Source organism: Protopterus annectens, chromosome 11.part0 (assembly GCF_019279795.1).
Source record: "Protopterus annectens isolate FY-2018-M chromosome 11.part0, PAN1.0, whole genome shotgun sequence".
Taxonomy (NCBI): Eukaryota; Metazoa; Chordata; order Ceratodontiformes; family Protopteridae; genus Protopterus; species Protopterus annectens.
The window spans coordinates 927,298,398-927,323,565 of record NC_056745.1 but is presented as its reverse complement, the minus strand read 5'-3'; the positions used below and the strand labels follow the sequence as shown (position 1 = coordinate 927,323,565).

Here is a 25,168-nt window from a genome sequence, read left to right as displayed (position 1 = left end):
ATCTGGGGCAAGAAAAACTGAGGAAGATGGCGTCGGCTGACGCTTTTATACCCCAGGCACTCTGACGTCGGGGAAGAGGGCGACATCAGCCGGCGCCGGACCCAGACTTTGGAATCCGGCCGACCGAAGGGCTGCCTGAGGCAGGACAACCCATATGTAAGGACTGCAGATTCATACCTATCGGACATCTACATTTATGGTAGGTACAAAACTGTACTTTATGTGGTACATAAACCAGCAGGGAGGAACACATTCTTACCCCCTATGCAGACTGGCCATGTCACTTTGGAACATGGCCATGGACTTACAAATGGAACTACAAGCGCAGTACTTGCCAGGCAAGGAAAACATGCTGGCAGATAAACTAAGCAGGAATATGACAGATCCACACGAATGGAAGTTGCATCCAAAAGTTTTTACAGAAATAATCCAAGAATGGGGAAGGCCAGACATAGATCTCTTTGCCTCCCACAAAAATCATCAATTGACAAAATTCTGCTCAAGGATCTTCCATCCAAAGGCCTGGAGAGTGGATGCTGTCTCTTTCAGTTGGACATCAATGACAGTTTATGCCTTCCCGCCTCTTCCTCTGCTGCCCAAAGTCCTATTGAAGACCAGAGCAGACAGACCAAAGATGATCCTCATTGCTCTGGACTGGCCAAGGCAACACTGGTACCCTCTCCTGAGGAGCCTGACGCATTTCCCACCATGGACCCTGCCTCTAATGCCTCTTCTTCTGACTCAGCACAGCTTCAAAACTCTTCACAGTCAGCTAAAAACACTCAATCTAGCCGCATGGAAGATTCCTTAGCATCACAGCAGGCCCTACTTTCCAAGGAGGTGCAGGATGTCATTTTGGAGGCCAGAAGGCCATTAACTAGAAAAGCTTACTCCGCCAAATGGAAACGTTTTTGTCTGGAATGAGAAAAAGGGCCAGAACCCTGGAAAACTGAATTTACCTCAAATACTACAATATTTGGCTGAACTGCTAAGCAGTGGACTTTCATTCTCCTCCATCAAAATCCATGCCTCAGCCATTTCTGCAGAATACAACACTGATCCACCTTTATTCTCTCACCCTCTATTAAGACAGTTCCTCAGGGGGGCTAAGAATTTAAGACCTCCAAGGGAACAACCAATACCTGCTTGGGATCTTAATTTCATTCTGGAAAAACTGACCTTGCCTCCTTTTGAGCCAGCTGCCTCATCAGATTTGCAATATTTGTCCTTGAAAACAGCGTTCCTTCTGGCTATCACTTCAGCTCGTAGAGTTTCAGAACTACAGGCTCTCATGGCTGTCCAGCCTTTTATCATCTTCCATCAGGACAGAGTTTCCTTACGAACCAACCCGTCCTTTATGCCTAAAGTGGTATCCAGAGTAGCTTTAAATCAGGCCATACATTTACCTACTTTTTATCCTAATCCTCAAAACAAAGGGGAGAGATTACTACATTCCTTGGACATCCACAGGCAACTGCGCTATTATTTGGACAGAACAAAGCCTTTCAGAAAATCAGAACAGCTCTTTGTGGCCTATGCGGTAGGAGTTCTAGGAAAGCCAATTTCCAAACAGACAATCTCAAAATGGATAGCCCACTGCATACGCTTTTGCTATTCTTTTTATGGCAAAACTGTACCTACAGGCATTAGAACCCATTCCACCAGGGCCACAGCCACCTCTGCAGCCTTCCTCAGAGGAGTACCTACCAAGGATATTTTGGAAGCAGCCACTTGGAGTTCTGTGCATACCGTCTCTAAGCACTACCACCTACCTTTATACTCCAAATCTAGAGCAGGCTTTGCCACTGCAGTCTTGCAGGGCATTTTGGCTCCACCTAGTTCCACCTAGTGCCTACCACCCCTTTCTTAGCTTTGGGATTCTACCCATCTGTTATGACTGCAGCTGTATACACGATGAACATAGTACAGATGTCCTTCATGGATGCATCTGCAGTCATAACAACTGGGTTGTCCTGTCGTCAGGCAGCCCTTCAGTCGGCCGGATTCCAAAGTCCGGGTCCGGCTTCGGCTGATGTCGCACTTCACCCGACGTCATCTCTGTTGGTCTTCGGGTATAAAGGCATCAGCCGACGCCATTTTCCTCAGTCTTTCTTGCCGCGTGGCGCCCGAAGCAGAAGCTGTTCGCAAGTGCCGGTCGGTCGGATCCAGAGATTACTTCTACCGAATACTACTTCGAAGACTTCTAAAGCTAAGTACCCGTTGGGGACTCTTTCTTGCCTCAGCCGATGTCAGAAAAGTTAATAATTGTTTAACCTGTGGGAAACAAATACCTCATAAAGATTTCCACTCTTATTGTCTGCCTTGTTTAGGCCCAGCCCACGATGTAGCAGCCTGTTCGCTTGTGCTTTCAACCGACGAACGCTTAGGCGCCGGTCGGAGTTTGCAGAACAGTTTTTCGGTTCTGATTTTGCGTACATTATGCCGCCGGATCCTCCGACTACCCAATCTGCCAAAACGCAAAGATAAAGACCGACACTCGCGGTCCGCGGTTTCGGCCGAAACCATGGTTAAGCAAACCGCGAGTGTCTCGGTTTCGGACGAAACCGAGAAAACTGATCAAAGTACAGCTGAATCTATCTCTACAACTGAGGCCCCTGCTACCACTCTTGAATCGGCCTCAGAAATTTTATCCACTACGGTGGTTGCCACTGACTTATCAGACACCATTCCCTTCGATGTCTCTACCCCAGCACGTGGTGCTGCTAGGCCTCCAGCAGCCATGTCCATTAAGGCCTTCGCCAGGGCTAAAGCAGCCAAGACTACTAAAACAGTGCCTGTTAAACCACCCACATCCAGGCCCTCTTCTAGTTCTCAAATGCTGACTTTGGCAGAAGATTTAATTTCTTTAATTAGAGGATCTCAATCTCACCCAGACAGGGCCTCTCAGCCCCCAGAGAAGAGACCTAGGGCAGAGCCCCCCGAGCCAGTGTCCTCTGATGATTCTGCTGATGAATCAGACATAACTGACCAGCCAGAGGCTCCCTTCTCCAATTTTGAAGATTCTGATGCTGAAGAATCCATCCCAGCTGCTTCCCCACCAGAAGAATTCTCCTTTGGGGAAACCTTGCATGCCATGAGAACAGTTCCAATGGCAGCAACAGGATTTTTCAGACTCCAGAAAAGACTTAGGACTTTTCTGCACCTCCCACAGCACAGGCCCTTAGCTATACCCCTGTTCTCTCTGTGGTGGATGATGCTTTCAATGATGTTTGCTCCGCTCCAGATTCTTTACCCCAGCCCCTGCCAAACCAGACAGATTTTAAAGGGTGACAGATACTCATCACCACCTTTACAAGGCTCCACTTGCAGACCCAGAAACTATATCCCAGGGCCCCAAGGCAGTAGCCACCATAGCTAAAACCCTATTCCTTCTGAAAGGGAAGCAAGGTCATTAGACAGATGGGGTAAAAGGTCTACACTTCAGCTACTCTCTCAGCTAGAGCTTTAAACTGTCAGTTTCACATGATACAATACCAAGAGTTTATGCTGGATCAGTTAACTAAAAACTAACCACTGATGAATCTCTTGATAAGAAATATGTATTAGAGATGGTAAATAACATACAACAGGTTAGCAACCATTCCTTAAAATGTGGCTATGATGCACTGGAGGCTTCATTTAGATCAGCCATGACAGGCACAGTGATAAGAAGGCATGCATGGCTAAAGGAACAAGCTTTACCGGATCATGTTAAAGCTAAGTTGCTAGATGCTCCTATGGACAAGACAAGTTTGTTTGGTACATCTGCCCAGCAGGTTATGAAGAAAATGGAAGAAAAGGCAAAATCTGTTCAAACTGTTAAAGATTTCTTGCAGGTTCAACCCCCAAGGTTTAGCAGGAACTGGCCTGCCAAAATTGGTCCTTTCCTGACTCCACAAAATTTCAAAGGGGCAGGAATAGACGTTCCAGAGGCAGAAACCAATCCAGAGGAGGTGCCTACAGAGGAAGACAGTGGCAAGGTAACAACAGAGGCGCAGACACAGCCACTGCCACTACATCAACACAACCACAGTGACTTAACCCTAAATCCGCCTACCAGGGAACAAATAGCAGCTCCTCTAGGCGGAAAGTTAACCTTATTTTCAAAGAACTGGCACTACATAACAAAGGACAAGTGGATTTTACAAACCATAGATCAAGGTTACCGGTTTCACTTCCACACTTTCCCAGTCAAAAGAGGAATGCCAAATCTACCTCCAAATCAAAAAACAGAGGCTCTACGCCAGATAATGGAGTTAGCAAACATGAGAGCTGTGGAAAGAGTGCCAACAGCAGAGCAAGGAAAGGGGTTCTACTCCAGACTATTCCTAGTTCCAAGAAAGGAAAAAAGTTGGAGACCAATTCTCGACCTGTCCACCTTAAATACATACATCATTGTCCCAAAATTCAAAATGCTGACCCTACAGCAACTTCTTCCCATGCTGGGCAAGGAGTCTTGGCTGGTAACTCTAGATCTCAAGGAGGCATACCTGCACGTCCCCATTCGACCAATCTGCAGAAGATACCTCAGATTTCTTGCAGGATCAGAGCACTATCAATTCTCAGCATTGCCTTTGGCTTATCTACTGCCCAGAGTATTCACAAAATGCCTGGCATCAGTAATCGCCCATTGCAGACTGCAGGAATTCAAATTTACCCATACCTGGACGACTGCCTGCTACAAGGGGACAACAAAAGCAAGCTGACAACAGATTTACAAAGGGTCATTTACTTGCTACAAGCACTGGGATACACAGTCAATTTACAAAAGTCAAGGCTGATACCATCCCAAACAAGGACATTCTTGGCGGAATTGGACACAGTAAAACAAATGGCATTCCTGACAACAGAAAACAAAAGAACTCCTCTATACTTCTTGGCACTAACAAAACTGAACAAGTTAACAGCAAGAAAAGTACTGCAGGCCTTGGGCTTCATGGCATCATGCATAATCTTGGTTCCATTTGCCAGACTACATATGAGAAAACTACAGTGGTACCTAAAGAATTTATGGTCCCAACACAGACACAGTCTAGAAACAGAAATCCCACTAATTCCATGCTTAAAACAGGAGTTCCTATGGTGGGCTCAGGCATGCCAGTCAAACCCAGGCCTACCCTTTCGCAGATGTCAAGCAAGCCAGACCATCACAACAGACGCTTCAGACCTAGGATCGGGGGCCCACATGCTGGACAAATGCGTGCAAGGATTGTGGACACAGGATCAACTTCAACTGCACATCAACCTAAAAGAAATGCTGGCAGTAAAACTGGCAATCCAAAAGTTCAAACCATTTCTCAAAGAGGGCCAGTTGATGATAAGGACAGACAACACCACAGTCATGTGGTACATCAACAAACAGGGAGGCACTCATTCATACCCCTATGCAGAATGACCTTGGAGCTGTGGACCCTGGCACTCAGCCACAACATCCCGTTACAGGCAATATTTGTCCCCTGGCAAGACCACACCCTAGCAGACATATTAAGCAGAACCACTACGGATGCCCACGAATGGAAGCTTCAACCGGACATCTTCAAGACCATCTCAAAGAAATGGGGAATGCCACAGATAGACCTATTCGCATCACCTCTCAATCACCAGCTCAAAAATTCTGCACAAGGACATTCCACCCATTAGCATGGAAAGTGGATTCGCTCTTTCAACTGGAAAGGCCTAACAGCATATGCATTCCGCCTCTTCCTTTGATACACAAGGTACTACTGAAAATCAAGGAAGAACGTCCAAGGATAATCCTGATAGCTCCAAACTGGCCAAGACAACACTGGTACCCACTACTGAGGAGCATGTCTCAGAACAATATGTGGACAATTCCTGATGCCTTTGATGTTAACGCAGAACAACTACAGCATCATACATCCAAACCTAAAACCATGCAACTGACTGCATGGAACATCACATAACAGCAGCTATTCCAGAACTTTCCCAAAGAGTTAAAGACATTATTCTTGAAGCACGCAGACCTTCAACAAGAAGGAACTATGCTGGAAAATGGAAAAGGTTTGTCATCTGGAGTACGGAAAGAGGAAAAGATGTGTCAAACATAGATATGCCTAACATTCTGGAGTATCTGGCGAACTTCTTCATTCAGGCCTGTCCTACTCCTCCATCAAGATACATGCATCAGCTATTTCAGCAGAATACAGCTTTGATACACCTGTTTTTTCGCACCCTTTGCTCAGGCAATTCCTCAGAGGAATCAAGAATGTAAAACCCCCAAGGAAACCACCATTACCAGCTTGGGATTTAAACTTTGTGCTAGAAAAGTTGACACTAGCACCCTTTGAACCAGCAGCAACAGCAGACCTACAACAACTGTCATGGAAAACTGCTTTCCTACTGGCAATTACTTCAGCAAGGAGGGTTTCAGAACTACAGGCCTTAATGGCAGTGCAACCCTTCCTAATCTTCCACCAAGATAGAGTGTCCATGAGGACTAATCCTACATTTATGCCTAAGGTGGTATCCAGAGTGTCTTTAAACCAGGCAATCCACCTACCTACCTTCTTTCCCAACCCACAAAACAGAGGGGAAAGAATACTGCATACCTTGGATGTACATAGGCAGCTACGCTACTACTTGGACAGAACAAAAATAGCAGAAAGACTGACCAACTTTTTGTAGCCTATGCAACAGGAAGGGAAGGAAAAGCTATTTCCAAACAGACAATCTCCAAATGGATAGGAAATTGCATACGATTCTGTTACTCCTTCCATGGAAAACCAATTCCACAGAACATAAGACCTCATTCTACAAGGGCAACAGCCACTACCACAGCCTTCTTACGAGGAGTGGCAACCAAAGACATTATTGAGGCGGCTACTTGGACCTCCGTGCATACATTTGCCAAGCATTATAATTTGCCTCTATATTCCAGATCCCGAGCAGGGTTTGCCACTGCTGTACTGCAAGGGATCCTAAACACACCATAATCTACTTTTATCCTCCTCCCTAGTTGGCTATGGTATTCTACCCACTTGTTATGACTGCAGATGCATCCATGAAGGACATAGTACAGTTTTGTACCTACCATAAATGTAGATGTCCGAACTGGATAGCATCTGCAGTCAGGATTACCCTCCCTCCATCCCTCTGTGGTACTCCTAGGGTGTTTACCCTTCTAATAGCTAGCTGTTGGGGAGTCTTTATGGTGTATTTGTTTGTGTATATGTACATACATGCTTATTGTTGTGTTTACCTCTATCTATTTGGAAACATTGGCATCTATCCAAATTTTAGCCTGCAAGAGGGCTACTGGCATCTGGGGCAAGAAACACTGAGGAAAATGGCGTCGGCTGATGCCTTTATACCCAAAGACCAACAGAGATGACGTCGGGTGGAGTGCGACATCAGCGAAGCGGACCGGACTTTGGAATCCGGCCGACTGAAGGGCTGCCTGACGACAGGACAACCCACTTGTTATGACTGCAGATGCTATCCAGTTCGGACATCTACATTTATGGTAGGTACAAAACTGTACTTTTCTGCTACTTTATAGATATAATATTCTCTATGATTGTTCTCCTTAAAGAGCTACATCCAAAATCCTAGTCTCTCCTTGATGTCCTTCAAGGATGCATTTGCAGTCCTTACAAATGGGTTGTCCTGGCCTCAGGCAGCCCTTCGGTCGGCCGGATTCCAAAGTCTGGGTCTGGCCTCGGCTGATGTCGCACTTCACCCGACGTCATAGCTGCAGTTCAGCGGGTATAAAGGCATCAGCCGACGCCATTTTCCCCAGACTTTCTTGCCGCGTGGCGCCCGAAGCAGAAGCTGTTCGCAAGTGCCGGTTGGTCAGAACCAGAGATTGCTACTACCGAAGACTTCTAAAAAGCTAAGTACCCCGTTGGGGACTCTTTCTTGCCTCAGCCGATGTCAGAAAAAGTGAATAACTGTTTATCTTGTGGGAAACAAATACCTCATAAAGATTTCCACTCTTACTGCCTACCTTGCTTAGGCCCAGACTACGACGTAGCAGCTTGTCTAGCCTGCGCTTCATTCAACCGACGGACTCTTAGACATCGGTCGGAGTTTGCAGAGGAGTTTTTCGGCTCCGCTTTTGCTTATATCATGCCGTCAGAGACTCCGACTTCACAATTAGCTAAAAAGCGCAAGGAAAAGGACCGGTTAAGCCAACCGCGAGTGTCTCGGTTTCGGCTGAAGCCGAGTCAGCGGTTCTTCCTTCGGCCGAAAGCATGCCTCCTCCTACCGAGGCCTCATCCAGCATGGCTGAATCTGCTACGGAAATTCCTCCTGCTCTTACAGTTTCACAGGATTTATCAGATACTATACCCTTAGATATATCTACTCCTGCACGTGGAGCTGCTAGGCCCCCTGCATCCATGTCAATTAAGGCTTTTGCCAGGGCTAAAGCAGCTAAATCTTCAAAGGCCGTGCCTGCTAAAACCCCCTCTCACAGGCCTAGCTCCAGTACTCAAATGCTTAGTCTAGCAGAGGATCTCATTTCTTTGATCAGGGGAACCCAGTCTCACCCTGACAGGGCCTCTCACCCACCTCCAGAGAAGAGGCCTAGAGCAGAGCCCCCTGAGCCAGTTTCTTCAGATTACTCCTCTGATGATTCCGAAAATACAAATCCTCCAGAAGGCCCTTATTCTCCATATGAGGACTCTGATGCAGAGGATTCCATACCTTCTGCCTCTCCTCCTGAGGAATTTTCTTTTGGGGAAACCTTGCATGCTATGAGGGAACAATTTCAATGGCAGGGCCAGGATTTTTCAGACTCTAGGAAAAGGCTTAGGATCTTTTTACATTTACCACAGCATAGGCCTTTAGCTATTCCTCCTGTACGTACAGTTGTAGATGATGCATTTAATGATGCTTGTACTGCCCCTGACTCCCTTCCTCCGGCCCCTGCTAAGCCCGACAGATACTACAGGGTTCCGGACACACATTATCATTTGTATAAGGCTCCTATTGCAGATCCTGAAACTATTTCACAGGGCCCAAAAGCTGTAGCAGCTGCATCTGCCAAGAACCCCCTCCCCTCTGAAAGAGAATCTAGGGCATTAGAGAGATGGGGTAAAAAAGTTTGTACTTCTGCTACTCTTTCGGCTAGGGCCTTTAACTGTCAATTCCACATGATTCAGTATCTGGAATTTCTGTTAGATCAACTAACTAAAAAACTGTCCTCGACTGAGCCTTTAGACCGCAAGTCCCTTCAGGATTTGGTGCATAGCACTCAGCAGGTCAGTAATCATTCCTTAAAATGCGGCTATGATGCACTGGAGGCTTCCTTTAGATCAGCTATGACTGGTACAGTGATCAGAAGGCATGCATGGTTAAAAGAGCAATCCTTACCAGACCATGTAAAGTCCAAGCTTCTAGATGCTCCCATGGAAAAGCACAGTTTGTTTGGTTCCCCTGCACAGCAAGTGTTGAAGAAGGTGGAAGAAAAAGCTAAATCTGTCCAGACAGTCAAGGATTTCTTACAGGTCCAGCCTCCGAGGTTTAGTAGGAACTGGCCTTCCAAGAATTGGTCCTTTCCAGACACCACCAGAGCACAGAGAAGCAGAAATAGACGCCCAAGAGGCAGAGGTCAATCCAGATGTGCCTACAGGGGACGTCAGTGGCAGCCTAACAGCCAGAGAAGTACTGCCACAGATCCAGCCACTACCACTTCCACAGGACAATCACAGTGACTTGGCTCTGAAACTGCCTACCAGGGAACAACTGGAAGCACCCTTAGGTGGAAAGCTAGCCTTATTTTCAGTAAATTGGCATTACATTACAGGAGACAAATGGATTTTACAGACAATAGACAAAGGCTACAGGTTTCACTTCCATACTCTTCCAAGGAAGAGAGGAATGCCAAACCTACCTCCAAACCAAAGGATAAACGCTCTACAGCAAATAGATCATTTACTAAGGATGAGAGCTATAGAAAAGGTACCGGCTATGGAACAAGGACAAGGATTTTATTCAAGACTTTTCCTGGTACCAAGAAAGGAAAAACAATGGAGACCTATCCTCGACCTGTCCGCTCTAAACACATATCTCATTGTTCCAAAATTCAAGATGCTGACCCTACAGCAACTTCTTCCCATGCTGGGCAAGGAGTCTTTGCTGGTGACTCTGGATCTCAAGGAGGCATACCTGCACGTCCCCATACGACCAAATTGCAGAAGATACCTCAGATTTCTTGCAGGATCAGAGCATTATCAATTCTCAGCATTGCCTTTTGGCTTATCTACTGCGCCCAGAGTAGTCACGAAATGCCTGGCATCAGTAATTGCTCATTGCAGGCTTCAGGGAATTCAAATTTATCCATACCTGGACGACTGCCTGTTACAAACGGACAGCAAAGACAAATTAACAAAAGATTTGAAAAAGGTTATTTACCTGCTGCAAGCCCTGGGATACACAGTCAGCTTAAGAAAGTCAAGGCTGATGCCATCCCAAAGGATAACCTTCTTGGGTGCAGAACTGGACACATCAAACCAGATGGCATTCCTCACAGCAGAAAAACAGAAGCAGCTATCACTCTATTTCATGGCATTAACAGCACAGGACCAGCTTACAGCAAGAAAAATCCTGCAAGCCCTGGGTTACATGGCATCCTGCATAATATTGATTCCACATGCCAGACTACATATGAGGAAGTTGCAATGGTACCTGAGGAATTTATGGTCTCAGCACAAGCACAGCTTAGAAACCCAAATCCCAATAATTCCATGCCTGAAGCAAGAATTCCAGTGGTGGGCCCAGGCCTGTCAATTAAACAAAGGACTGCCCTTCCACAGGCCTCACCCAAGCCAGACTATCACCACGGATGCCTCAGACCTCGGTTGGGGGGCTCACATGGTGGACAAGTGCATACAAGGCTTATGGACTCAAGACCAGATGAACCTGCACATAAATCAAAAGGAGATGCTGGCTGTAAAACAGGCAATCCAGACATTCAGACCGTTTCTTCAACAGGGTCATTTGCTGATAAGGACGGACAACACCACAGTTATGTGGTACATCAACAAACAGGGAGGCACACATTCATACCCTCTATGCCGGATGGCAATGGACCTCTGGAATGTGGCTGTGAGCCTCAACATTCAGCTCCAGGCCATATTTGTGCCAGGAAAAGAAAATATACTAGCAGACATCTTAAGCAGAACCACCACGGATGCCCACGAATGGATGCTGCATCCAGACATCTTCAAAACCATCACAAGGAAATGGGGACTGCCAGAAATAGACCTGTTCGCATCCCCACACAACCCCCAATTGAAAAAATTCTGCACAAGGACATACCACCCACTTGCTTAGAAGGTGGACTCCCTATCCTTCAGTTGGGAAAACCTGACAGCATATGCATTCCCACCTCTTCCTTTGATGCACAAAGTGCTACTGAAGATCAAAGTAGATCACCCGAGGATCATCTTGATAGCTCCAGACTGGCCGAGGCAACATTGGTACCCGCTACTGAGGAGTATGTCTCGGGAATGTGCATGGCCTCTACCCCTACTACCTCTTCTACTAACACAGAACAACTTCAAAATCCTGCATCCAAACTTGAAAACACTGCAGCTAGCTGCTTGGAACATTTCATAAGACAAAATAACCCAGATTTATCTCAAAGGGTTAAAGACATTATCTTGGAGGCTCGCAGACCCTCAACAAGGAAAACTTATTCAGCAAAATGGAAAAGATACCTCATTTTGGAGTGCAACAAAAGGAGTAGATGCATCTTTGGCAAACATAGCTAACATCCTGGAATACTTAGCAGAGTTTTTTCACAATGGTCTGTCTTACTCCTCCATTAAGATTCATGCATCAGCAATTTCAGCAGAATACAACATGGATCCTCCAGTCTTTTCTCAACCTCTGCTCAGGCAGTTTCTCAGAGGAATTAAAAATGTAAAGCCACCAAGGAAACCACCATTACCTACATGGGACTTGAACTTTGTGTTAGAAAAGTTGACACTCCCCCCTTTTGAACCAGCAGCAACAGCAGAATTACAGTACTTATCTTGGAAAACTGCATTCCTGCTTGCAATCACTTCAGCTAGAAGGGTTTCTGAATTACAGGCATTAATGGCAGTACAGCCCTTCCTTATTTTCCATCAGGATAGAGTGTCCATGAGAATTAATCCTACTTTTATGCCAAAGGTGGTTTCCAGGGTATCATTGAACCAAGCAATACACCTACCAACATTCTTCCCCAACCCGCAGAACAGGGGAGAAAGATTACTGCATACCTTGGATGTACACAGGCAATTGCGCTACTACCTGGACAGAACCAAGAACAATAGAAAAACTGACCAGCTTTTGGTAGCATATGCAACAGGAGTGGAAGGAAAAGCAATTTCAAAACAAACAATCTCAAAATGGATAGGAAATTGCATTAGATTTTGTTACTCTTTTCATGGAAAGACAACTCCAGAAAACATCAGACCTCACTCCACAAGGGCTACAGCTTTCTTACGAGGAGTGGCTACCAAAGACATTTTAGAGGCTGCTACTTGGAGCTCCATGCATACATTTGCCAAGCATTATAATCTCTACCTTTATACTCCAGATCCCGAGCAGGTTTTGCCACTGCTGTTTTGCAAGGGATCTTAACTACACCATAAACTCTTAGTGCCTCCTTAGTGCCTCCTCCCCCAGTTTGGCTATGGTATTCTACCCATTTGTGACTGCAGATGCATCCTTGAAGGACATAGTACAGTTTTGTATCTACCATAAATGTAGATGTCTGAGAGGTATGCATCTGCAGTCAGGATTACCCACCCTCCTTACCCCTCTGTGGTACTCCTAGGGTATTTGCCCATCTTGTAGCTAGCTGGGGGAATCTATTATGGTGTATTTGTTTGTATATATGTATATACATGTTTATTTCTATTTTGCTCTCTATTGTTTGGAAACATTTGCATTTATCCAAATTTAGCCTTCCTAGAGGGCACCTGGCATCTGGGGCAAGAAACACTGAGGAAAATGGCGTCGGCTGATGCCTTTATACCCGCTGAACTGCAGCTATGACGTCGGGTGAAGTGCGACATCAGCCGAGGCCAGACCCAGACTTTGGAATCCGGCCGACCGAAGGGCTGCCTGAGGCCAGGACAACCCATTTGTAAGGACTGCAGATGCATACCTCTTGGACATCTACATTTATGGTAGGTACAAAACTGTACTTTTCTTGAGCTTCCCCCTCTTTCATCATCATCCCTTTCCACTTTGAATTATAGTTTTCTGCTTGTGCTATGTATAGGAGCCTTAACTGTGTAGCTCTGAAATACCCCTTGAAATCGGGTAATCCTAATCCGCCTTGTTCTACTGGAAGAATCAGCTTATCCCATTTGGCTGTTGTCATTTTCCCATCCCAGACGAAGTCCTTTAGCTCTTTATTAATTGCTATCCGCAACTTCTCTTCTGGTTGATAAAAATATGCCTGACCAGTGTATAGGACTAATGGGACTGAAAACATTTTAACTGCTTGTGCCTTACTATCCATATAACAAAGCTTCTGTTTTCTCAGTTATTGTATTATCCTTTGTTTAGTCTAGTCACATGTGTCTCTAGCTGTTGCACCAGAATCATTTTCAGTCCATACTCCTAAATACTTCATTTTATCATGTTCCCATAAATATGGATAAACCAATTCTTATGTGGGTACATAATTTACCACTATCGCCTTTGGTTTTAACCATTAATTTTGTATCTTGAAAAGATGTGAAACTGTGTCAAAATATTGCACAACACTGTACTGTCTTTTTCTGGTTTTGTCGGGTATAAAATAATACCACCTGCAAATCGAACCAGCTTTTTTTGACTAACATACCAGTTATATCCCTGAATTTCTGAGTCCCTTATTTTCTTTGCCAGTGGTCCTAAATGTAAGCAAATAAAGGGGAAAGGAGATGCCCTTTCCTGGTTCCTCTGCTCATGGAAAACTTATTTGAGAGGATCCCCACCCACTTCAGTTTTCACTTCTGATTCCTCATATATCCTCCTAATTAACGTTATAATTTTTTCAGGAAATGCAAATGCTTCCAGTACCCTGCTCATAAAGTCTCAACTTACTCTGTCCAATCAACACCAACCAACAACAATGGTAATCTGAAGTAGTTAACTTAATTTGTGCATAAACCTATGGGTCTTCGGATCCATATCGGATCCGAGCCGGCAGTTTCCAACAGCTGAGATCCGAGCTCCAAGCTCCTCCCCTACCCATAATCCCCTGCCATCCCTATCTAACCTCAGATCTAGTTTGCCACGGTTGAAGCCAGCAGCTTGATCTTTGAGCTCCAGGCGATGGGATTTTCTAATCAAGACTTTGTGAGGAAAAATTTGTCTTTTTTTCTTTACTTTCCTTTCAAAAAGTGTTGTGTGTGTGTGTGTGTGTGTGTGTGTGTGTGTGTGTGTGTGTGTGTGTGTGTGTGTGTGTTTAGCTTCCCCTTGTAGTTTTCTTTGCTACAAATTTTAATTTTAGCTCCCCCCCCCCCTCGTGAGAGCGTTAGGGCGTGTGTCTGTGTGTGCTTGGGGCCTAGTGTGTGTGTCTTTCTTAGTATTAATGTCTGAGGCCCCAAAGACATTCTTTTCTAAATGTACCGAGTGTGGCCACAAGCTGTCTCCAGTGGATGGCCACACTCGGTGCATTTTGTGCCTTGGGGTTGAACACCTCTCCTCTGGTTGCACTATATGTGCGGTGTTCAACCCCAGGGTACTTAAGGACCGGAGGTCGAAGCTGATTTTGGTGGGACTTCTGCCCCCGGACTCTGCTCCGACCTCCGGTCCCCCCGTGGTGCCTGCCGCAGCTGCGGCAGTACCCACAACTGCTTCCCTTCCCCTGGCCTGGACTCAACCTCCCACCTCGGGCCAGGAGGATAGGGAAGCCAGAAAAGAGAAGCGCAGGGAGAAGCACCACAAGCGGCGGGCCGAGGTCTCTATATCGGCCCCGCCAACTTAGTGGGCTTCTCCCTCCAAGACCTCCGAGCCTTCTCCTTCCTGGCTCCGGTCACCTTGCTTCTCACCGGGACTGGAGGAGGAGGAGGCCCGGTCTCCCTTGAGGTCATCGAGGTGGCACTCCATCCCACCTTGGTGGCCTCGTTCAGGTCTACCAAAAGCTTAACGGATGCAGATTTGGACCGGATGATGAGAAGATTCCTCCAGGCCCAACTGCAGATGGGAGTGCTCCTGCCTCCCCCCCTCTGGGGGGGGGGGTTCTACCCCCTTTTCCGCCCTGATAGCTCCTTCTTCAACCCGCTTTCCGGGCTTGGAGTCCTCGGAGCCGAGTGGCATTGGAGCCGGGGGTGTGTCGGCGCCGACACCCCCCCCCAAGTCTGTCTGGTCCCTTTTCGGTGGATCCGAGCTCACGGAGCTGAGCTTCGGATCCAAGGGTGTCAATGTGCCTTCGGCTCCGTCCAGGTCGGAGCATACTGGCCCACCAGATCCGATAGTGTCGGCGCCGACCCCGATCCGCTCGTCGGATCTGAGGAAGGGTTTGTTCTCTGATCCCAGAGAGAGCAGCTCTCCTTCGGCTTTCGATGTGGTGGAGAGGGCTCTGTCGAGGGATTCCAGGCCCCCGGCCACAGCTACGACTGCACCCCGCACTCCCTCTCAGTTGGCTCTGACTTCTATCACCCGGCTCTCGTCGGATCTGAGGGAGGGTTTGTTCTCTGATCCCAGAGAGAGCAGCTCTCCTTCGGCTTTCGATGTGGTGGAGAGGGCTCTGTCGAGGGATTCCAGGCCCCCGGCCACAGCTACGACTGCACCCCGCACTCCCTCTCAGTTGGCTCTGACTTCTATCACCCGGCTCCAGGGACAGCCTGCTCTAATGTCCCAGGTAGTTCCCTTGTTGGGACATGATGAGCCTGGTGAGGCCTCCTCGGACAGCCCCCCCCCCGAGAAGGTCCCTCACAAGCGCAAGTACAAAAGGAGGCACTTGGACTCCCCTGAGTCCTTGACCAAGGACACAGATTTGGAGGAAGGGGAAGGCTCCCCAAGATCACCCCCCAAAGACGTCTCCTTTGGAGACATCATGGAGATGCTCAAAATAAGGGGAGGGTTGTCCGCCCCAAAGCCTACCTCTGATGAGTCTGTGTTCCTGGAGGCGTTTGAAGCAGACCCGTCTACCTCTTGGGTGTCCCCTCCAGTCGACCCCCTGGTAGACCTGATCACTACCAGGGTGTGGAAGGAGCCGGACACTGGAACCTGTCCCGAAGAGACCTGATAAGATACTTAGTCCCCCCCTCCGACAGAGTGCACTGGAGTAAGGGATCCCCGGTAGAGGCCATGTTGGTGGCGGCAGCCACCAAGAGGGAACTGGCCCAAGAAAGTCCCTCTGTCCATCCTTCTAGCAAGGCGTCTCGGGTTATGGACCGCCTTGGGAAGCGAGTCTTCAGTTCAGCTACCTTCTCAGTAAGGTCACTGAACTACATGGCACATGTCATACTGCTCCAGCGAGACCTTATTAAAAAGTACGCTTGGTCGCCCCCGGAGTCCATGTTGGCGGAGGACAAGCAGGTGTACTCTACCCGAATGGCCACTCTTAGGTCTATTTCTAATACCTCTATGCGGCTACTATACCATGCTACGGAAGGAGCCGCTAGAACTAGCGGAGCGGGCGTCGTCATGAGGCGACAGGCGTGGCTCCGCCACTGTGATTTCGCGGGACCATTTAAGGCGTCATTCGCTAATGCCCCATTCGATGGTTCTGCCCTCTTTGGCAAAACCGTATGCGAAACATTAGTCCAGAGCGAGAAGGATGGGAAGACGTTGTCTGCCGTCTGAGTCTGCTTCTCTGCTCCCCAGAGGTCTTTCTCCAAGAACCAAAAGGGACAGAAGAAGATGTGGTTCCGGAAGTCGCAACATTCCTGTGATGCTCCGGACACCCAGTCCTTCCGAGGCAGATGAGGATAGGGAGGATGCCGCCCTAAGGGCAGAGGGGGTCCGAGGTGTTTTGGGTCCAGAGAATAATTCTCTAATCGGCCCACGCAGCAACCCTGAGGGGTTACCCAACTGCTCCAGTCTGGAGGCAGACGGGGGGCATTTTTCGAGGCACCTGGCAGCTTGGGAGTCCATCACGACAGATCGCTGGGTGCTTCGTATCATATCCAGAGGTTACCAAATCCCGTTTCTTCATCCCCCTCGCAATCTCAGATCCCTCCCCGATGTCCCCCCCCCGATCAGAGGGAGGCTGCGGAAATCCAGCAGCTGCTAGAAAAAAGAGCCATTCAGCACGTCCCCCCAGACCAGTTCGGTTCGGGCTTTTACTCCAGGTTCTTCTTGGTGCCAAAAAAGACAGGGGACTTGTGGCCAATCCTCGATCTATCCCTCTTGAACCTGTCAGTAACCAAAGAAAAGTTCCGGATGGTCACACTTCAATCCAGTCCATTCTCCCCCTCTTGCAGGAGAACGACTATATGTGCTCTATAGACCTCAAGGATGCGTACTACCACATCTTGATGGACAGATGCTCCAGGAGGTTCCTTCGCTTCCGGCTAGGAGCCAGTCATTACCAATTCAGAGTCCTCCGCTTTGGTCTCACCACAGCCCCCTGGGTGTTTACCAAGGTTTTATCAGTGATAGCTGCCCACCTGAGACTCCAGGGAATTCAGGTCTTCCCCTACCTGGACGACTGGCTCCTGGCCGCCCCCACAAGGCATCTACTCTGCGCGGCCAGGAACTCTTTCCTCCGTCTAGCTCCCCGGCTAGGGATCACAGTCAATGTAGAGAAATCTTCCCTCCTGCCGACCCAAATCATAGACTTCATCGGGGCCAGATTGGATACATGCCGGCTCCTAGCCTTCTTGACTTCGGACTGGCTTCGAACCCTGAGACTCCTTGTGCGGGCCATTCTTTTCAATCCCCATCTCCTTCAGCAGATTTGGTCCTGAGGGCCCTAGGGTCAATGGCAGCTGCCATCAACCTGCTGCCCATGGCGTGTTTGAACATGAGAGTCCTGCAGTGGACCCTCCAAGTCCAATGGTCCTTCCTGCATTACCCTCTAAACCATCCCATTCGCTTCAGCAGGAAGGCCCTTTTGTGGTGGCTCCAGTCCCCGGACCTCCTCAAAGGTCGGCCCTTTGCTATCCCCTAACCACGGTGACCACGGACGCCTCTCGCCTTGGGTGGGGGGGCATTGTCTAGGCAGGACAGTCCAAGGCACGTGGGACCACACAGAGACCTCGCTGCATATCAATGTCCTAGAGATGAGGACGGTGCTGTTGGCATTGCAAGCACTCCAGAGCCTTCTTCCCATGGGGACTATTGCGGTCCAGACGGACAACATGTTGGTAGTATGGTATATCAACAAATAAACACAAAAAGCTGAGAGCCCAAAAGTAGTAAGTCCAAACGCCAGTCAGTAAAAAAGGCGAAAAATGCGAGTTGTAGCAGTTAAACCTTCCTTTTGCAGCCCATCCGTAGGTCAGATAAGTAAACAAAGCCAAAAAACACCACGTAAAGCTTCCTCAGTACAAGTGTGACTTGTACTGAGGAAGCTTGAGCTGCGTCTCGGGCGAAAACGCTGTATTTTCTAATAATTAAACTTGCGTTAAAGGGACTTTTTACGTGGTGTTTTTTGGCTTTGTTTACTTATCTGACCTACGGATGGGCTGCAAAAGGAAGGTTTAACTGCTACAACTCGCATTTTTCGCCTTTTTTACTGACTGGCGTTTGGACTTACTACTTTTGGGCTCTCAGCTTTTTGTGTTTATTTACTGGTTTGTCTTGTTGCGTCTCTTGCATTAGTATGGTATATCAACAAACAAGGGGGAACCAGGTCCTATCCACTTTGCCGAGAGGCCATGAGAGTGTGGGAATAGGCAAGCTCCACCAACAGGTTTCTCATAGCGACGCACATTCCGGGATGGTCCAGCATCCTAGCGGACAGACCGAGTTGCACGATTCTCTTGCCGTACGAGTGGTCTCTGAATCCTGAAGTAGCTAAACAAATATTCTCCAAATGGGGTCAACCTTGTTGCGATCTTTTCGCTTCTTCCACAAACATGAAGTGCAACGACGACTACGCTCTAATTCCCCCACCTGGGGAATCCTCCCCCCGAGACGCTCTGGCACATGCTTGGCCGCCCGGTCTCCTTTATGCTTATCCTCCTCTTCCTCTAATGCTGAAGTTCTTACAGAAAGCCAGTCGGCTGGGGAGCAGAATAATCCTCATTGCCCCATTCTGGCCTCGTCAGGGTTGGTTCCCTTATCTATGGTCTCATCTAGTGAATCCTCCCTGGGTTCTGGATCCCATCCCGGATCTGATCTCGCACCCGTTAGACCTTCTGATCCCGAATCTGGACAATCTGAAGCTCGCGGCTTGGTTGCTCTATTTCCACTCCGAGCTAGGACTCCCGGTATCTCTTCTCCGGTCAAAGCTATCTTGGTGGCGGCCCACAAGCAGTTTACTAGAAGACTTTATGATAGCAAATGGAAACGTTTTTCTGTTTGGGCGGAGCAACAAAACTTAGACCCCTTTACGGCTCCGTTGCCCGCGGTGTTAGACTTTTTGTCAGGACTTTTTGACCAAGGAGCCAGCTCTTCCACGGTCAGAGTTCAGCTGGCAGCAATTTCACACTATCACGTGGGGAGTGACCTAGGCCCTTTGTGTAAGGCCTTTTTGAAGGGTACCTTCCTACTAAGACCCCTGGTGAAGGACGTAGTCCTTCCTTGGGATTTAGCGCTCGTGTTCCAGGCTTTGACATCTCCTCCCTTTTGAGCCTGCAGCTTCAGTGGATCTTAAACTTTTATCCTGGAAAACAGCCTTTCTCGTCGCTATCACTTCGGCCAGAAGGGTTTCTGAACTACAAGCCCTTTCCGCCAAGCCACCGTATTTGACTTTTCACAAAGCCAGAGTATCCCTCAGGAATAATCCCTCCTTTCTTCCTAAAATTGCTTCCGAATCAAATATCAATCAAACTATTAACTTACCTGTCTTCTTTCCCAGTTACCAAAACAAAGGCAAATATAAATTGCACTCGTTGGATGTTCATAGACAACTACGTTTCTACTTGCACAGAACAGCTGGTCATAGGCAGTCAGACCAGCTGTTTATTTCCTTTGCTAAAACTAATTTTGGAAAATCAGTTTCTAAAGTCACACTGTCCAGATGGATTTCACAGTGTATTCTACTAGCATATGAAAGTTCTGGCCGGCCCGCACCCCAAGGAGTCCACGCTCATTCTACTAGGTCAATTTCCACCTTTTCTGCCTTTTGTTCTAGAGTCTCATTGGATGAAATTTGTTCGGCAGCCACTTGGGCTTCATCTCATACCTTTATAAATCATTATAAGTTGGACCTGGTCTCCAGAGGGAGAGCATCTTTTGGCTTTGCAGTGCTCCGGAACATTCTTCCATGAGGACCTCACAAGATTTAGGTAGCTGGGGACTCTGTCCCATAGGTTGATGCACAAATGAAGGTTAACTACTTCAGATTAAGAAGTTATGTACTCACCATAATGTTCCATCTGAGTAGGTAAACTTCATTTGGCAGCAACCATCCCCCCTCCTTCCCCCTGACCGTCGGATATTTATATTACTCTTATTGTCATTTGATTGTATCGATGTCAGACCATAGACTGGCTATTTGGTGCAGGTCTTGCATTAGGCAAACTCGATCTGAGGTCATGTAGGGATGGCAGGGGATTATGGGTAGGGGGAGGAGCTTGGAGCTCAGATCTCAGCTGTTGGAAACTGCTGGCTCGGATCCGATATGGATCCGAAGACCCATAGGTTGCTGCCAAATGAAGTTTACCTACTCAGATGGAACATTATGGTGAGTACATAACTTCTTATTTTCTTACATTCTGCTTCTCTCAGTATCATCAATGTTCTATTAATGTTGTCAAATGTTTGCCTCCCTTCCATAAAACCACACTGACCCATATCTATCAGTTTTTGGATTACTTTTGCCACTCTTTTAGCCATTATAGATATTAACACTTTTTATAATCCTGGCAAACCTTCCAGATCTTTATAAGATTTTTACCTCCCAGCTTTCAGACTTGCACCAGAATACATCTGTTCCTGGGGACTTTCCTGTAGATTGGTTATACATCACAGTTTTTATCTCATCTCCTCCTCATCCTACCCGTTGGTAATTAAGCCTCATCTCCCTGTAACCTTGGCATATTTAATTCTTCCATAAACATTTCTATTTTTATATTTTCTCGATCTCCATATTTCTCTGCTTTGTACAGACTTTCATAGAATTTCTAAAATATTTCCAGTACCTCTACAAGGATATCTTGTTACCTTCCTTTGTTATAGGCTCTCTAAGCTTGACGGCAACCCATTCTACTTTCTATTGCCTGAGTTGTACTAAAAGTTTTTGTGCCCTAGTGTTATCATCAGAAAAACGGTTGCTTAACAGCAATCTTTCTAAACTCTTGTATTATTGAGGTAACCCCTTATTTTCTGCTTAGCGTTCTACAGTTGATCCTCTTCTTGTTCTGTGAGATCCCCCCTGTAATGCAGTACTTTAACATTGTCAGTCCCTCTAAGAAATTCTTGTTACTTCTTAACCATAGTTCGCTTTCTTTTATTTCCACCCTATTTTTAAACTCCACTTTAATTTTATCCCACTCCCCTGCTATATTTTTAGATGTAATTTATATGCTTTCAAATAGCTCCTGAATAATCTCCACCACCCATTCCTTAAATTCCTTTCTTTCAATAGATATCTGGGAAAGTGTCAGTGTCTCATTTTTATTTCATTACTCTGTGTTTTTATTTTAATTATTATTGGCGCATGATCTGAAATTGTTTTTGGGCACTTATCAGTACCTTCAATTAAATGCACATGTTCCTATGAAATGTAACTTCTGTCTTGTCTAGCTCATTTTTTTTATCTTGGGGAATGTGTAAATTCACTCCAAGCGCCTGTTACTGAATTCACATTTTCCATGCCAAATATCTTCATAAATTTCTTCAAAAAATCTACCCTTCTTTAATATATTTTCCCTTCCCCCCCCCCCCCACAAGACACATCTCCACTGCTGCAAATCAAATTCCAGTCATCACCTGTATGTAATATTCCTTGTTAAAAACTCATTATTTCTCCCAGAAGCTTCTTAAGCTCCATTATAATAGTTTTAGGCAGAATGTAAATACATGCCAGTGTAATCCTCCTCCCTTGCCAGTAGCCCCTTAGCACCACAAATCTGCCATTATCTTTTTTATCCTCTTCTATCACTGTTGGAGCACCTCTTGTAATAAATATACATACTCCTCTTTTCCTTTGTCCCAGATATTCCATTGAATAATTTTTCTGAAAACCTTTCTTTATCAAATTTACATGTTCATTTCTTTGCAAGTGTGTCTCCTGTAGCATATTTGCACTCTACATTTTTAATATAGTTCACAATTCTTTCTTTCTTTCTTTATTTTTGAAACTATTGACATTTAAAGATATTACAGAAAGCATTATCATATTAAAAAGTTGTTATTCCCACCTTTTTATGCTTAACAGCTTGTTTGTTAAATGTCTAGTTTCAGTTTTGTGTTACATGCATACACTGTTTGGCAGGTTGAACTTTTGTTTCAGTTTTTCTTGTCATATCCATTTAAACCTATGTCACATCTTACAAAAAAATTGTTTTATTGAAAGCCCTCAAACAAATCCCCAATACCCCCTAAAACCTATTAATTTAATACCAATGCACAAAATATGTACATATTCAAATATTGTAGTTTTACCCTCCTAATAGGAACAAATGTCTCAAACTGACAGCCACATGTGCAGACTTGAGTTAATTTAAAAGAAAGGTTATCCATGCTGTGACATCCCTCCTCAGTAATCAAGGAGCCTCAATCCTCACCACTGACACTGGTGAAGGACATTCACTTGGAAGGAAAATAGACAGTATTTTCAGATGCAGCTCTCTGCACCAAACACAATTTCCCTTAAGAGCACACATGGAGCACATTCAGTCCTGGGACTGGATTTTCCTCTCCAGACCCCAAATAAGACTCCACCTTTCTCTCTCTGCAGAAACCAGTGCTCTGTGTCCCTGTTCCAATAGCTGACACTCACAGTCTTGGAGATTTGTTATACACACACAGGTACGCGCGCACACACAGGTACGCGCGCGCGCACACAGGCACACACAGCACAGATTTTTTAGCTAGGCTACTTCCACCCATACTATAAGGTAGATTCCACTGCCACCAGCCAGCTGCTCTGAGGGTCTTAACAGGCTATCCATTTATACTGAGAGAAATTAATTTTAATACCAGTGGTAATGTTGAGCAAACTGCAAGACTTTCATGTGTGGTCAGTTTCACCGAGTAAATATAAGTACTCTCACAGGTTAAAATATTCTATAAAAGGCCAGCCACAATGAGAAAGTATGGATATATTTAGTAATAAATAATAGAAAACTTGAAAATATTGAATATCTGTTTACAGTAAACGCCAGAATTTTAGTCACAGGAAACATTAAAAGTAGCACAAATGGAAAGATTCACACAGATACAGAAAAAACAATACAAAGTAATTCTTTAGATCAGTCGGGAAAATCTAGTGAGATTAGTTGTTTCCTACTTAAGTTACTTACTACAGCAGAGCAAGACGATGTGGGTGAGTGGTCTTGTCAGTTCTAAAACAGAGTGCTGAGTGCCACTATCGTATCTGTCACTAATATCTAAAATATTTTCAGTGCTGGTTATAGAGTGACATCAAATCTGGTCACCTGGCTCTGGTTCCCACACTACCCTGAAACTGAACCAGAATCTAGCACATACGTGTGGCAATCCACACACACAGACTTGCTAAGATGTGTTACAGCATCTGGAAGTTGTAAAACAATTTTAACACTTCCACTCTTCCTACAGAGCTAGGCTTCTCACAGACATTTCATCTCTGGCTGCAGTCACAATTGTGAGATGCACTCTTTCTGGCCTAAACCAAGTAATTTAATTTCAGACTATTTTTTCAAAGTTAACTGGATGAGAATAACCTGTTCTCTTTCAGTATCCTCTGTTACAGTATCTTAATTTCAACAGCTGCAATACAGTCTAACATACAGGTGTATTTCTTTTCTGTCCAGCAGGACCCACTGCTGGTGCATTTTTTGACACAAGCAACTTTACAAATACATTTTCAACACAAGCACCTGAGCAAATCTGTTTGATATACAAATGACATATGATTCTTTACAAAACTCCAGCTAGCTATGCTGGCATGTTGCACATCACTGCCGTACTCCTCCAGGCATAGTTTGTACTACCTCACATTGTCACATCTCTTCCCCCCTTTGACGACTCAATCTAGTTTCTCAAGTGACCCTGGAGAAACATTGCTTGAAAGGAATGAGTCTGAGTATATTGTCCAGTACCCTGTCTTCAGAACCCATTTGCATTGAGATTGCAGAGGACACTATGGTGCTGCATTGTCATGTGATATGCCTGCAACCTTATGCTCCACTTTAATAATGTGACATTTTGCTAGCTGGCTTGATGTAGCCTTAGATCCTTCTCACACTCCTCCTGCCAACCACTGCAAGTACTCAGCACCAGGGCCCTCCTTATCATGGCAAGGCTTCATGTTAACATGCTACACTTTGTACCCCTGCCTCCTGCCTAGCAGGTTTACCATATAGTTAACATCACTGACTGTCCTTATCACTTTGAAAGGTTTCTTCCATGCTGCCTGCAGCTTATTGTGTCTGACAGGAGTGAGCACCATAACCTGCTGTCCCACAGCATACTCTAGCTCAAGCATTCCTGTCATACCAGACCTTTTTCTGCTGTTGGGCTCCTGCCAGGTTCTCCTGGGCCAAGCCCATGAGCTTCCTAAGCCTTGCCCTGAGGTGTAGGACATATGCCACAGCAGATCCCTTATGGGATTCACACTAATCCTCCCACTCATTACGAATCAAATCTAAACGCCCCCTCAACCTATGCCCATAAAGCAACTCAAAGGATAAAAAACCTGTGGATTCCTGGGGTACGTCTCTGTATGTAAACAGCTAATGGAACAAATTTTTATCACACTTCTCTTAAATTGGTCTAAAAGTGACTGTGGCATGGTCTTCAACTTAGAGTTTAACCTCTCTAGAAGACTGTTAGTCTGTGGGTAGTAGGATGTGTTCTTTAGGTGCTTCACCCTACAGCACTCTCACAGCAAGCCTTCAGGTCTAACATGAAATTGGCACGTCTGTCAGTCAGCATTTCTCTTGGGAAACCTACC

The 25,168-nt window shown here is 46.2% G+C and overlaps 1 protein-coding gene across 3 annotated transcripts in view; it reads left to right on the top strand.

Annotated features, from left to right (window-relative positions):
• PHTF2 (putative homeodomain transcription factor 2) overlaps positions 1-25,168 on the top strand; it is a 1,638,259-nt gene that overhangs the window by 207,502 nt on the left and 1,405,589 nt on the right. The gene's annotated exons all lie outside the window — the stretch shown is intronic.